This window comes from Ranitomeya variabilis, chromosome 5, assembly GCF_051348905.1.
Source record: "Ranitomeya variabilis isolate aRanVar5 chromosome 5, aRanVar5.hap1, whole genome shotgun sequence".
Classification (NCBI taxonomy): domain Eukaryota; kingdom Metazoa; phylum Chordata; class Amphibia; order Anura; family Dendrobatidae; genus Ranitomeya; species Ranitomeya variabilis.
Window position 1 is genome coordinate 660263848 of NC_135236.1, and position 13324 is coordinate 660277171.

General features: G+C 43.5%; 1 protein-coding gene across 2 annotated transcripts in view; it reads left to right on the plus strand.

The window, feature by feature from the left end:
* The window catches only part of LOC143776783 (potassium voltage-gated channel subfamily A member 1-like), a 145030-nt gene that overhangs the window by 71056 nt on the left and 60650 nt on the right, over positions 1–13324 (plus strand). Inside the window, exon 1 of one of the 2 annotated variants that reach the window (XR_013215908.1) lies at positions 4016–4130. The exons of the other annotated variant lie outside the window; for it this stretch is intronic. The gene's annotated coding sequence lies outside the window, so the exon portion shown is untranslated. Of the gene's footprint in view, positions 1–4015; positions 4131–13324 lie in introns of those variants that run through there. 2 annotated transcript variants of the gene reach the window in all.

The window sequence follows — 13324 nt, forward strand, 5'->3', positions numbered from 1 at the left end:
TACAGGCTGATGTGTTTGATACCCTGCCCTGTGGAAATAGAACTCATGGAAACCGTCATAGTGTTTTGCAAGACATAGACATAACACAGCGCCTCTCTTGTCCACAGGCTGTGCCTGATATTGCAGCTTAGTTGTAATTTCACATACAGTCAATAGGAATGAATGTAGGAAAATATCAGATCTCTGTCAGCCTCGGGTATTTCCCTCTGGATCTACAGAACGTGACAACGATTTATACCGCAGAGAAATTCCCTTCTTTAATTTACTGCGCTGTGACGTGAACACGAACCTCATGTATTTTTCTTCCTTGCTGCGCTGTGGATCTGGGATCTGCACAATCACATTGATGGAACACATCCTTTGTGTTAGAAAAGAGCACCGTCTTCTTTATGTGGAATACATTGCACTATTATGCAAATCCCGGATTTGCCGTGTTGCAGCCCAAATCCCAAGATTTAGTGTAACTCCTCAGGATACAGGCTGCTGAGTTCAAATCCTGACATTACGGCATCAATGTCTTACTACAGAATATAGTGAATACTGATCTACAAAAAAAATCCAGCCTTAAAGAAAATGTCAACAATGTTTTTTTTACCTAATCTATATAGGATTAAACTTGTGTATTGATTAATACCTTAATATATCTGTATGGTAGTCGGAGCTTAAGCTTTCATATGAAAAGCTGTAAATCCCCTTGATAGACATAAAAGATAACATTCTAGATTCCTGCAGCCGCCACAAGAGGGCGCTTACCATATGTTCTGGTTGTAAGTAGTGATGGATGAATCTGAACAGTAAAGTTTGGGGTCTGTACCCAACACCTAGTGTCCGTGCACGGACCCCGAACACAGACTTCTCCAGGAAGTCCGTGTTACTGTTCAGGTTCGGCACCACAAACACCGGCTGTTTCCAATGCTGTCATCCATGTGACAGTGCGAGAAATACTGCAGAACTGATCGGCGATCACCAGTCAGATCGCTGCTCTTCCCACGCTGTCATCCATGTGACAATGCAGGAAACACCAGTGGAACTGGTCGGCGCTAAGATAGTGGTCAGATGTCAGCATGTGAGTCAGCAGCTGTGACCAGTGGTAAAAAGGTTACCGCCGGTCACAGGCATCAGCTGATGAGAGTATTACTCTCAACATCCTATACCCGCTCTTGCTAATAGCAGCCAGAGTAAGCAAGGCTGATGTATTCATCAGCCAACACCTATGCAATACATAAATAAATAAAATTACATGGTGTGTCTTCTATTTTTGATAACCAGCGCAGGAAAAACCAACAGCTGGGGCGGCAGCCCCCAGCTGTCAGCTTTATCATGGCTGGTTATGAAGAATAGAGGGGTCCCCATTATTATTATAATAATAATAATTATTAAATTATTTAAATAAATCATTTAAAAAAATGGATTTTTGACAACCAGCCAAGCTAAAGCAGAAAGCTAGTGCTGGTATTATCAGGCTGGTAAGGACAAGAGCTATGGATATTATTCTGGCGCTTTCAACTTGACCTGGTGCAATGTTCCACAATGATCCAGATGATTTGGATAGCGATAGTGATGCGAACGTTATCCACACCAGCCGGGTCACACTGAGACAGGAGCGTGATTACACTCTTGCAGTGTGTAGGGGTGGCGTGAGAAAGGTCACCGGAGTTCATAGCTGATCACTGAATACTCTCATGAGCCTCACCTGCTCTGGCTGCTATCAGCGTGAGGATGTGTAGGATGATGAGATTACTACTCTCATCATCTGACGCCTGTAAGTGACGATAACCTTTTTACCGCCGGTCACAGCTGGTAGCTCACACACTGTCATCTGTATGAATGGCAGCTCTCTGAATAGCGGTAACAATCAGACCGCTGATCAGAGCCTGTGTTTGCCACGCTGTCATGCAGATGACAGTGTGGCAAACAACTGATGTTCAGGCCCTCCATTCATCTGAGTGGGGTCCTTGTTCGGGTTCCAGTTCGGGTACAGTTCTGGTACCTGAACCAAACTTTTTTAATATGATCAGCTGGACCCGAACATCCATGTGTTCGCCCAGCAGTAGTTGTAAGTGCTACTGAAAGATCTCTCAAATTCAAAGGTGGAGTCACTGTGTACATACATGACATTACTGATCCTGTACTGATCCTGAGTTACATCCTGTATTATACCCGAGAGCTGCACTCACTATTCTGCTGGTGCAGTCACTGTGTACATACATTACATTACTGATCCTGAGTTACATCCTGTATTATACCCGAGAGCTGCACTCACTATTCTGCTGGTGCAGTCACTGTGTACATACATTACATTACTGATCCTGAGTTACATCCTGTATTATACCCCAGAGCTGCACTCACTATTCTGCTGGTGCAGTCACTGTGTACATACATTACATTACTGATCCTGAGTTACATCCTGTATTATACCCCAGAGCTGCACTCACTATTCTGCTGGTGCAGTCACTGTGTACATACATTACATTACTGATCCTGAGTTACATCCTGTATTAAACCCCAGAGCTGCACTCACTATTCTGCTGGTGCAGTCACTGTGTACATACATTACATTACTGATCCTGAGTTACATCCTGTATTATACCCCAGAGCTGCACTCACTATTCTGCTGGTGCAGTCCCTGTGTACATACATTACATTACTGATCCTGAGTTACATGCTGTATTATACTCCAGAGCTGCACTCACTATTCTGCTGGTGCAGTCACTGTGTACATACATTACATTACTGATCCTGAGTTACATCCTGTATTATACTCCAGAGCTGCACTCACTATTCTGCTGGTGCAGTCACTGTGTACATACATTACATTACTGATCCTGAGTTACATCCTGTATTATACCCCAGAGCTGCACTCACTATTCTGCTGGTGCAGTCACTGTGTACATACATTACATTACTGATCCTGAGTTACGTCCTGTATTATACTCCAGAGCTGAACTCACTATTCTGCTGGTGCAGTCACTGTGTACATACATTACATTACTGATCCTGAGTTACATCCTATATTATACTCCAGAGCTGCACTCATAATTGTGCCAGCTTCAGAGTAGAAATCTCCCAAGATTCCTTGTTGCCTTAATATCTGATGTAAACTTTAAATGTATAGTAATAATCTAGCACTCCCAACTTTAACTTTTAAACTTGCTAAGAAGATTTATCACTATTCCCATGGAATAATCACGCATTCAGCTATTATTGAAAGTTTACTTGTATTTGACTTTTATTAGTTCTTCTGATTTTTTTTTCTTAAAAGTAGCTTAGGAGTTCACTACAGCCAATGAATAATAATGACAGCCGGGGTCAAGCTTGACATTTAGTTTGGTCCTGGGGTCAACTACTCTTGATCTTGGATAAATCCCTTTTTTTTCTAATCTCAGTACTCACATTTGATTGTTTGATATGAGGGCAAGAACTGAGAAGTGGAGAATCAAAGTATCTACACCTCTGGGTTAAATGGAATATTGCAAACAGAAAGAGATGTAACATTAATTACCTGCTGTAGAAATTTCTGGAAGCATAATCTGAGATACAGCCATGATTGGCAGCATCTGCAAGGGAGGGGTGAAGGTGCACGCAATCAGAAAGGACTGTGAAGAATCACCAAGTTGGAGATTTCACATACTGCGCTCCAAAAGAAACAAATATGAATATCTTTGCAATGGAGCGCTGCAGCACAAAACGGAAAACAGCGGCAGAATCAGAGAAGCTGATGGATTTTTCCAAGGCATTAGACTCACTTTTTTTGGCCCAAGCGATAGATCCTTTTTAAAGAGGGATTGGAAAGGTGTTTAAAAAAATTGATGCCTGCTTTTGTCAATTGATGGTAGAAAGAATAGGCGGCACTTACCACGTGCACTACTTTCTTGATTTCAACCTATAATAGCAGCATAAAGAGGCAAAGGAAATATGCAAGGCGTAATGCAGACAACAGACGATTGGCAAAATGCCACGATTCTATACTTCTTCATGTGTCATTGCATTCCTTATGATTGGAGCCACAGCCGAACGCCATCGTAAGCACAGCAAAATCAAGACAAAGGCACCAGCGCTGCCGAGGACAATGGCAGCCCATGTGCATTGAATAATCTATTACAGATTGATCAAAATTCATCTGAAGCGCGGTAGGTGTGTGTGCACAGGCTATTACATGACCGCCGAATGGCAAACAGGTAGCTGATCGGTTGTTTAGTGCAGGGGGTTAGTTGGTGTAAGTGGATCTTTAGTTTCTTTCTGTAACAATGTTTTTATTGTGCAGTATTTTTCTCAGTGACAGTGACAGTGCGCTCCCATTTTGGCTTTGATGAGAAGCTAGCAAGAGAGTGCACTATCAGTGTGAATTGCAAAGAGGCAACCCAGCGAGCAGAGACCAGCACTGCTCTACTGCGCATGCGTTGTCAATTCTGATGTATTCTCAGTACGATCTCCATTCTTACTATGCAGTGTTCTTCTCAGTGAACAGTGACAGGGTGCTCTCTCACCGGCTCTGATGAGGAGTGACAAGCTGGCTAGAGAGCGCACCGTCAGGGCGCATTGTAAAGAGATTACCCAGCGAGAAGGAAAAGTAAAAAAACAGCCCTGCCCTCCGAAATGAACATCACTTGCGGGAGTAGGTCTGGTCTCAGCTTTTCCTGTTCGCTGGGCAATCTCTTTACAATGCGTACTGGCAGTGCGCTCTCTAGACGGCTCATTATAGAATCATAGAATGTTAGAGTTGGAAGGAACCTCAGGGGTCATCGTGTCCAACCACCTGCTCAATGCGGATTCAATGGGTCACTTCTCATCAGAGCCAGTGAGGGAGCGCACTGTCACTGTGCACTGAGAAGAATATTGAATAGTAAGAAGGGAGATCATACTGAACATATGTCAGAATTGACAACCAACACATGCTCAATAGAGCAGGGACTAGCCCAGCCTATGAAACAAATGTTGTTAATGATGCTTCGTTTCAGGGTGGTGATGGCGGCTGTGGCAGTGACTGCAGCCTCTGCTCCCTGGTGACCTCCTGTTTGAGTTTCCCAGCATGCACTGGGGTTTCTCGAACAATGCGTCTTCAAACAGAAATAGGTAAAAAAAAAAAGTAAAAAAAAAAAGCAGTTAGGTTAGAGAGGGATTGATAGGGACTTTTAATGAAAAAATGTTAGAAAAACTATTATACGATTAAAATAGAGACACATTTAGGACCACTACTTTAAATGTATTTATTTTTTTCAATTTGGCTATGTTATTATTAAACATTTAACAATTTGTATTAAACATAAAGAAAATCGAAATATAGCAATTTTCACACTGGCAACCGGGACTTTTTTAAACTCTAATTTCCTGTTGTTTTAGGAAGCAACACATGAACATTAGTTACAATGGTCAGACCACGATCCTATCTTCTGTATTGAAGCATCTAATGAGCGTGTGCAAAGGTCAGGGAGAAGGAGGAGGTGAGCTGTGACACCCCCTATTGTAAATGGTGGATCTTGTGATAACACCTCTGCATACAGGAGACAAAAGTAATTGTACAGGAGGAGGAGGTGAGCTGTGACATCACCTATTGTGAATGGTGGATCCTGTGTTATTTACTGTTTATAGAGGTGTTATCAGCCATTGCACAGGAGGAGGAGGAGGTGAGCTGTGACATCGCCTATTGTGAATGGTGGATGCTGTGTTATCTACTGTATATAGAGGTGTTATCAGTCATTGTACAGGAGGAGGAGGGGGTGAGCTGTGACATCACCTATTGTGAATGGTGGATGCTGTGTTATCTACTGTATATAGAGATGTTATCAGTCATTGTACAGGAGGAGGAGGGGGTGAGCTGTGACATCACCTATTGTGAATGGTGGATCCTGTGTTATCTACTGTATATAGAGGTGTTATCAGTCATTGTACAGGAGGAGGAGGTGGTGAGCTGTGACATCATCTATTGTGAATGGTGGATCCTGTGTTATCTACTGTATATAGAGTTGTTATCAGTCATTGGACAGGAGGAGGAGGAGGTGAGATGTGACATCACCTATTGTGAATGGTGGATCCTGTGTTATCTGCTGTATATAGAGGTGTTATCAGTAATTGTACAGGAGGAGGAGGAGGTGAGCTGAGATATCACCTATTGTGAATGGTGGATCCTGTGTTATCTACTGTATATAGAGGTGTTATCAGTAGTGTTGAGCATTCCGATGCTGCAAGTATCGGGTATCGGCCGATACTTGCTGTATCGGAATTTCCGATACCGAGATCCGATATTTTTGTGATATCGGGTATCGGTATCGAAACAACATTAATGTAAAAATGTGTAAAAGAAAGAATTAAAATAAAAAATATCGCTATACTCACCTGTCCGACGCAGCCTGGACCTCAGCGAAGGAACCGGCAGCGTTGTTTGTTTAAAATTCGCGCTTTTACTTGGTTACGTGAATTCCCGGCTTGTGATTGGTCAGGGCGGCCATGTTGCCGGGACGCGGACCAATCACAGCAAGCCGTGACGAAATTACATCACGGCTTGCTGTGATTGGTCCGCGTCCCGGCAACATGGCCGCCATTAACCAATCACAAGCCGTGACGTCACGGGAGGCTGGACTTGCGCGTTTTTTTAAAAAGCGCGCGTGTCCAGCCTCCAGTGACGTCCCGGCTTATGATTGGTCACGGCGCCATGTTGCCGGGACGCGGACCAATCACAGCAAGCCGTGACGAAATTACGTCACGGCTTGCTGTGATTGGTCCGCGTCCCGGCAACATGGCCGCCATTAACCAATCACAAGCCGTGACGTCACGGGAGGCTGGACTTGCGCACTTTTTAAAAAACGCGCGTGTCCAGCCTCCAGTGACGTCCCGGCTTGTGATTGGTCAGGGTGGCCATGTTGCCGGGACGCGGACCAATCACAGCAAGCCGTGACGAAATTACGTCACGGCTTGCTGTGATTGGTCCGCGTCCCGGCAACATGGACGCCATTAACCAATCACAAGCCGTGACGTCACGGGAGGCTGGACACGCGCGTTTTTTAAAAAGTGCGCAAGTCCAGCCTCCCGTGATGTCACGGCTTGTGATTGGTTAATGGCGGCCATGTTGCCGGGACGCGGACCAATCACAGCAAGCCGTGACGTAATTTCGTCACGGCTTGCTGTGATTGGTCCGCGTCCCGGCAACATGGCCGCCCTGACCAATCACAAGCCGGGAATTCACGTAACCAAGTAAAAGCGCGAATTTTAAACAAACAACGCTGCCGGTTCCCTCGCTGAGGTCCCGGCTGCGTCGGACAGGTGAGTATAGCGATATTTTTTATTTTAATTCTTTCTTTTACACATTTATATGGTTCCCAGGGCCTGAAGGAGAGTTTCCTCTCCTTCAGACCCTGGGAACCATCAGGAATACCGTCCGATACTTGAGTCCCATTGACTTGTATTGGTATCGGGTATCGGTATCGGATTGGATCCGATACTTTGCCGGTATCGGCCGATACTTTCCGATACCGATACTTTCAAGTATCGGACGGTATCGCTCAACACTAGTTATCAGTCATTGTACAGGAGGAGGAGGAGGTGAGCTGTGACATCACCTATTGTGAATGGTGCATCCTGTGTTATCTACTGCATATAGAGGTGTTATCAGTCATTGTACAGGAGGAGGAGGTGAGCTGTGCTATCATCTATTGTGAATGGTGGATCCTGTGTTATCTACTTTATATAGAGGTGTTATTAGTCATTGTACAGGAGGAGGAGGTGAGCTGTGCTATCATCTATTGTGAATGGTGGATCCTGTGTTATCTACTTTATATAGAGGTGTTATTAGTCATTGTACAGGAGGAGGAGGTGAGCTGTGATATCACCTATTGTGAATGATGTATCCTGTGTTATCTACTGTATATATAGGTGTTATCAGTCATTGTACAGGAGGAGGAGAAGGTGAGCTGTGCTATCATCTATTGTGAAGGGTGGCTCCTTTGTTATCTACTGTATATAGAGATGTTATCAGTCATTATACAGGAGGAGGAGGAGGTGAGCTGTGACATCACTTATTGTGAACGGTGGATCCTGTGTTATCTACTGTATATAGAGGTGTTATCAGTCATTGTACAGGAGGAGGAGGTGAGCTGTGCTATCATCTATTGTGAATGGTGGATCCTGTGTTATCTACTTTATATAGAGGTGTTATTAGTCATTGTACAGGAGGAGGAGGAGGTGAGCTGTGACATCACCTATTGTGAATGGTGGATCCTGTGTTATCTACTGTATATAGAGGTGTTATCAGTAATTGTACAGGAGGAGGAGGTGAGCTGTGATATCATCTATTGTGATTGATGGATCCTGTGTTATCTACTGTATATAGAGGTGTTATCAGTCATTGTACAGGAGGAGGGGGTGAGCTGTGACATCACCTATTGTAAATGGTGGATCCTGTGTTAACTGCTGTATATAGAGGTGTTATCAGTCATTGTACAGGAGGAGGAGGTGAGCTGTGATATCACCTATTGTGAATCTTCAATCCTGTGTTATCTACTGTATATTAATAGTGTTACCTTTCATTGTAATCCTGCCTCTGATGATGAGGAGCCTGCTGAAAACTTTTCCTGAAAGGACAGATTAGTAATTTTTTTTTTAATTGCTCTGAGCAAAAAATATTATTGCCAATTAAAAATTATTATATGTAACAGAAAAAAACAGATTTAAACAATAGGTCATTTTCTTGTAATAGCTACCCTTTAAGAGAGTACTTGGCAAAGAGCGAGACCAGCAACCACAGGACATTGCCTCCTCTTGTGTCTCCCTGGTCAAATCAAACTGTTATCTCTCGTGAGAATGATGGAACCACCAAGCTCGATGCTTCGCTGGGAGGAAAGTTGTTGAAATAACATCTGTGTGTGCGTTCTTCCATCATTGCTAAGTGGAGAAACCACTCTAATGTTAGAGAATATATATTAATATTACCGTGGAGGAAGAAGGGGTTGAGGTTGCGTGGATAAGCCTGGAGTAAAGCTCGGTTTCAATTTTTGGCAGGTGGCACTTACATCTATTGAGGTCTCTGTCAACACAATTTTACCTGATGAGTGCAAAAATAAATGCATTAATTAAACGGAATTTGTAAGTTAATCAAGTAAAGCAGGTTTTCTTTGGTGCATCTCATCATGAGGTTTAATGAATTCCCACTAATTACCAAACCTCATCAGGAGCAGAGCGAACAGTCTAATCGCTGATACGCTCGTCAAGAGGGACGAGTCGTGCGGATACACTTGTTTACAGTTCTTTATGTACTTTGAGAATCCAGACATTTTACGTATCCTTGTGAGATCCATAAAGAATGTCGCAACGGGGATAGATAAAAGATAGATTTATTGGAGAAATATTGATAGCTAGAAAGCTAGCTAGATGATAATGGATATTAGATAGTCACATGAATAAATAGATGATAGATATTAGTTTGATAATAGATAGATAGATAGATAGATAGATAGATAGATAGATAGATAGATAGATTGATAGATAGATAATAGATAGATGATAGATAGAAATAGATAGATGATAGATGATAGATAATAGATAGATAATAGATAGATAGCTAGATAGATAGATAGATGATAGATAGATAATAGATAGATGATACATAATAGATATATAATAGATAGATAGATAGATGATAGACAGATAGATAGATAATAGAGAGATAGATAAATAGATAGATAATAGCTAGATAGATGATAGATAATATATAGATAAATAATTAAAAAAAGAGATAGACAATATATAATAGACAGATAATAGATAGATAATTGATAATAGATATATAGATAATAGACAGATGATAGCATATAGATAGATAGATAGATAATAGATAGATAATAGATAGATAATAGATAGATAGATAGATAGTAGATAATAGATTGATAATAGATAGTTAGATAATAGAGAGATAATAGATAAATAGATAGATATTACATAGATAATAGATACATAGATAATAGATAGATATTACATAGATAATAGATGACATCATGGAATAATTATGACATAATTGAAAAATTATGACATCATCAATTAAGCATGACATCGTATGATTACGACATCATCGGATGATTATAACATCAGTTAATTATGAACTATTATAATTAATTTATTAGAAACATTAACATTATAAACATTTTATAATATGATTATTAAAGGGAATCTCTTAGTAGGATCAACCCTCGTAAGCTGTCTATGTGGTCATGCCAGTCATAGAACTATTAATAACATGATACCTTGATATCTGTGACCCGACGTCTTATTCCAGAAAAAAACATTTTTCTTAATATGTAAATGAGCTGTTATGATCTGTGAGTGGGACATAGATTTACCTGAGAATCAGCCACCAGAGCTTATTTTATGAAAGAGTTTTACCAAAGTGAGACATGTATTGACTGACAGTCTGCTCTCCTGATCTACATGTCTCACACTGGTAATGCCCCCTTTTCATTTACAATCAGTTCTGGAGGCAGATTCTTAGGGAAATCTATGGCCCACCCATAGATCAGAACAGCTAATTTACATATTAAGAAAAACGTGTATTTCTCTGGAATAAGACATCAGATCGCAGATATCAAGGCATCATTTTATTCAGCTTCCTATTACCTGCATTCCTATGTAGATGGCTTACGAGGGTTGATCCTACTGACAGATTCTCTTTAAGGCCAAATTAACTCTCTCTCCCTTCCTATCCGGCCTCTAGGTTAGTACAATATTTTACCTTATCTCTGATATATGAAATCCTCTGTAATGTCACTCCTTCGTGGCTTACGACTCAAGGAGATTATTTCTCCAGGACACTGACGGCTCTTATTTGCACGTTCACCATGATAACTGCATGGTTGGAAACTCTCATTGTTTTTGCCTACAACGGCATAAACTGACTGTGAAAATAATGGACAAATGTGGTGCTCTGTCTAGAAAACAAAACGCAAATATCCTGGACAACCCCTTTAAGTGAAGAATATGTCCTTGGTGAAATAGGGTATTAACTTAGGGCATAATGGTTTTTTTTTGCATTCATAGACAGTATTTTTAGCTTTATCAGAGTGAGGCTTATAGGCCAAGCTCACCATATCTTTTGCTTGTATTGAGCAGTTATTTTATTTTTTTTTTTGCACAAATCAATAGTAGGCATAGAATTTAAAAAATTTGTACTATATTTTACCAGAGAATTTTGCTTCTTTCTCCCGCTGGACTGATTATTCATTCTCAATTCACTCTATTTTTCAGTGAATACAGATTTCTCCATTACTGAGATATGAGAACACAATTGGTACTTATAACATTCCATGGAGAACTTCCACTGTAAATAGCAGCAGAATGTCTGTGTCTGCCTCTAGCTCCTCCCTAGAATGTCTGTGTCTGCCTCTAGCTCCTCCCTAGAATGCCTGTGTCTGCCTCTAGCTCCTCCCTAGAATGTCTGTCAGCCTCTAGCTCCTCCCTAGAATGTCTGTGCCAGCCTCTAGCTCCTCCCTAGAATGTCTGTCTGCCTCTAGCTCCTCCCTAGAATGTCTGTGTCCACCTCTAGTTCCTCCCTAGAATGTCTGTATCTGCCTCCAGCGCCTCCCTAGAATGTATGTGTTTCTGTCTCTAGCTCCTCACTAGAATGTCTGTGTCTGCCTCCAGTGCCTCCCTAGAATGTGTGTGCAGCGCCCCAGAGTCCTGGTCGTTGCAGTACTGTGGCTCCGCCACTATGGGGAGCTATGGTGCGTCCGATGGCACTGAAGGAGTTCATCTGATCAGGTATCACAGACACCAATACATTTCACAGCCGGGCCTCCGGGGGGAGCTAAGGGTTCTATTCATTAGGCCACTCCCCACCATAGTGGGTAAACTGGGGGTCAGGCAGGAAGTTAGATCAGAAAGCTGACTGGGTTGGAACCAGGCAACACCTTGTGGCAGAGGGTGTTGCAGGGGAAGATACAGTAGGGTCTCTGTCAGGGGTGGGATCCTGACAGAGGCTTGGCAACGAGAACGAACGTAACGGGACTGTGCCTGCTCCGGGTAGCGGCGGTGCCCAAGAAAGGATAAGAAGAGAGATAGATTGTGCTGAGTGAGAAACGGGATCACGCAAAGGAGAAATACCAGTAGGAGTCGTGCTGTAAGACCGAAGCAACATCCTACTGAGGCGCACTACCGGTGGCCGGAACGCCGAGGGAGTAGAATAACATTCAGCTTCAAGCAATACTCCAAACAGCGGCAGGGCAGTCAGTCTCAGGCGGGCTGTCTAACTCAAATCACCTATGAAGTCTTGGGAGGCAATTGCGGGAGAGGGGCGTCTCTAGGGTCCCGGAAGAACTCCAGGCCTACCCGTCAAACGGGTGCCGTTCCTACCCGAACCTCAGGGAGGGACGGAGGATTAGCAGAACATCATCTAATCGAGTTGTGAGGGAACATCAGAAACAGACACAACAGTTGTGGGGTACTTTCCGTAAGCACAGCAGGGAAGGACTACAACACATAGCGCTAGGGGGAAGGCACAGATTTCCTCCTGTGAAGAGAACTCTGGAAGTGCCATTGGACCGGCCGGACTTGCGCAGCCTGGTGAACCGTATTCTGGACTGAGGACTCAGAGATCTTCAGTAAAGAGGTAAAGAGACTGCAACCTGGTGTCCTTGTTATTTACCGCGACCTGCACCCCACAACTGCACCGTTACAACACCACTTATTGCACCGGACGTCCCCCACTGGCAGACAGGGCCACGGACCGGGTCTAGCCACCGTGACAACCCCAGGACTGAGACCCAGAGGCCCGGCTCCGGGTACCCCTCGGCCCTGCGGCGGTGTGGGGGCGCTCCAAACTTGGCGTCACGAACAGGATTTACTTAAGCCTAAAGAATCAGGTCATGTGTGCCTTGGAACTGTGATTTATTGTGCTTGGATTGTACTTTATTGCAAAGACTGTGGATTGTCACTTTCCGCCAAAAGTTCGCGCCAAAACCGCCGCCATTGCAGCGCTGAGGAGAAGCGCAGGAGAAGAGAAGGGGCGTGGAGTAGGCGTAGACAAGCTGGAGAGCGCGAAAGATAATGGCCGCCCAGTCTAAATACTTCTGCACGGTGAGGACGTGTCCGTCAGCGGCAGAGATCCGCCTCCTAATCCTCAATGGAGGGCGGAGATCGAGAAAACGACACCGCCCACGAAGGAGAGAGCGGGAAAGAGACCCGGAAGCGACCCACGTGGAGGACGCCATGGCCAGCAGCTCTGAACCCGACAGTGGGGTTGAAGTGGAAATCTCCCCCGACTACCCGGATGAGCACAGCAGCCCGTCTTCCGTGGACAACACCAGATTCCTGAGGGCCGAGATGGAGGACTTATTCAACCAACTTC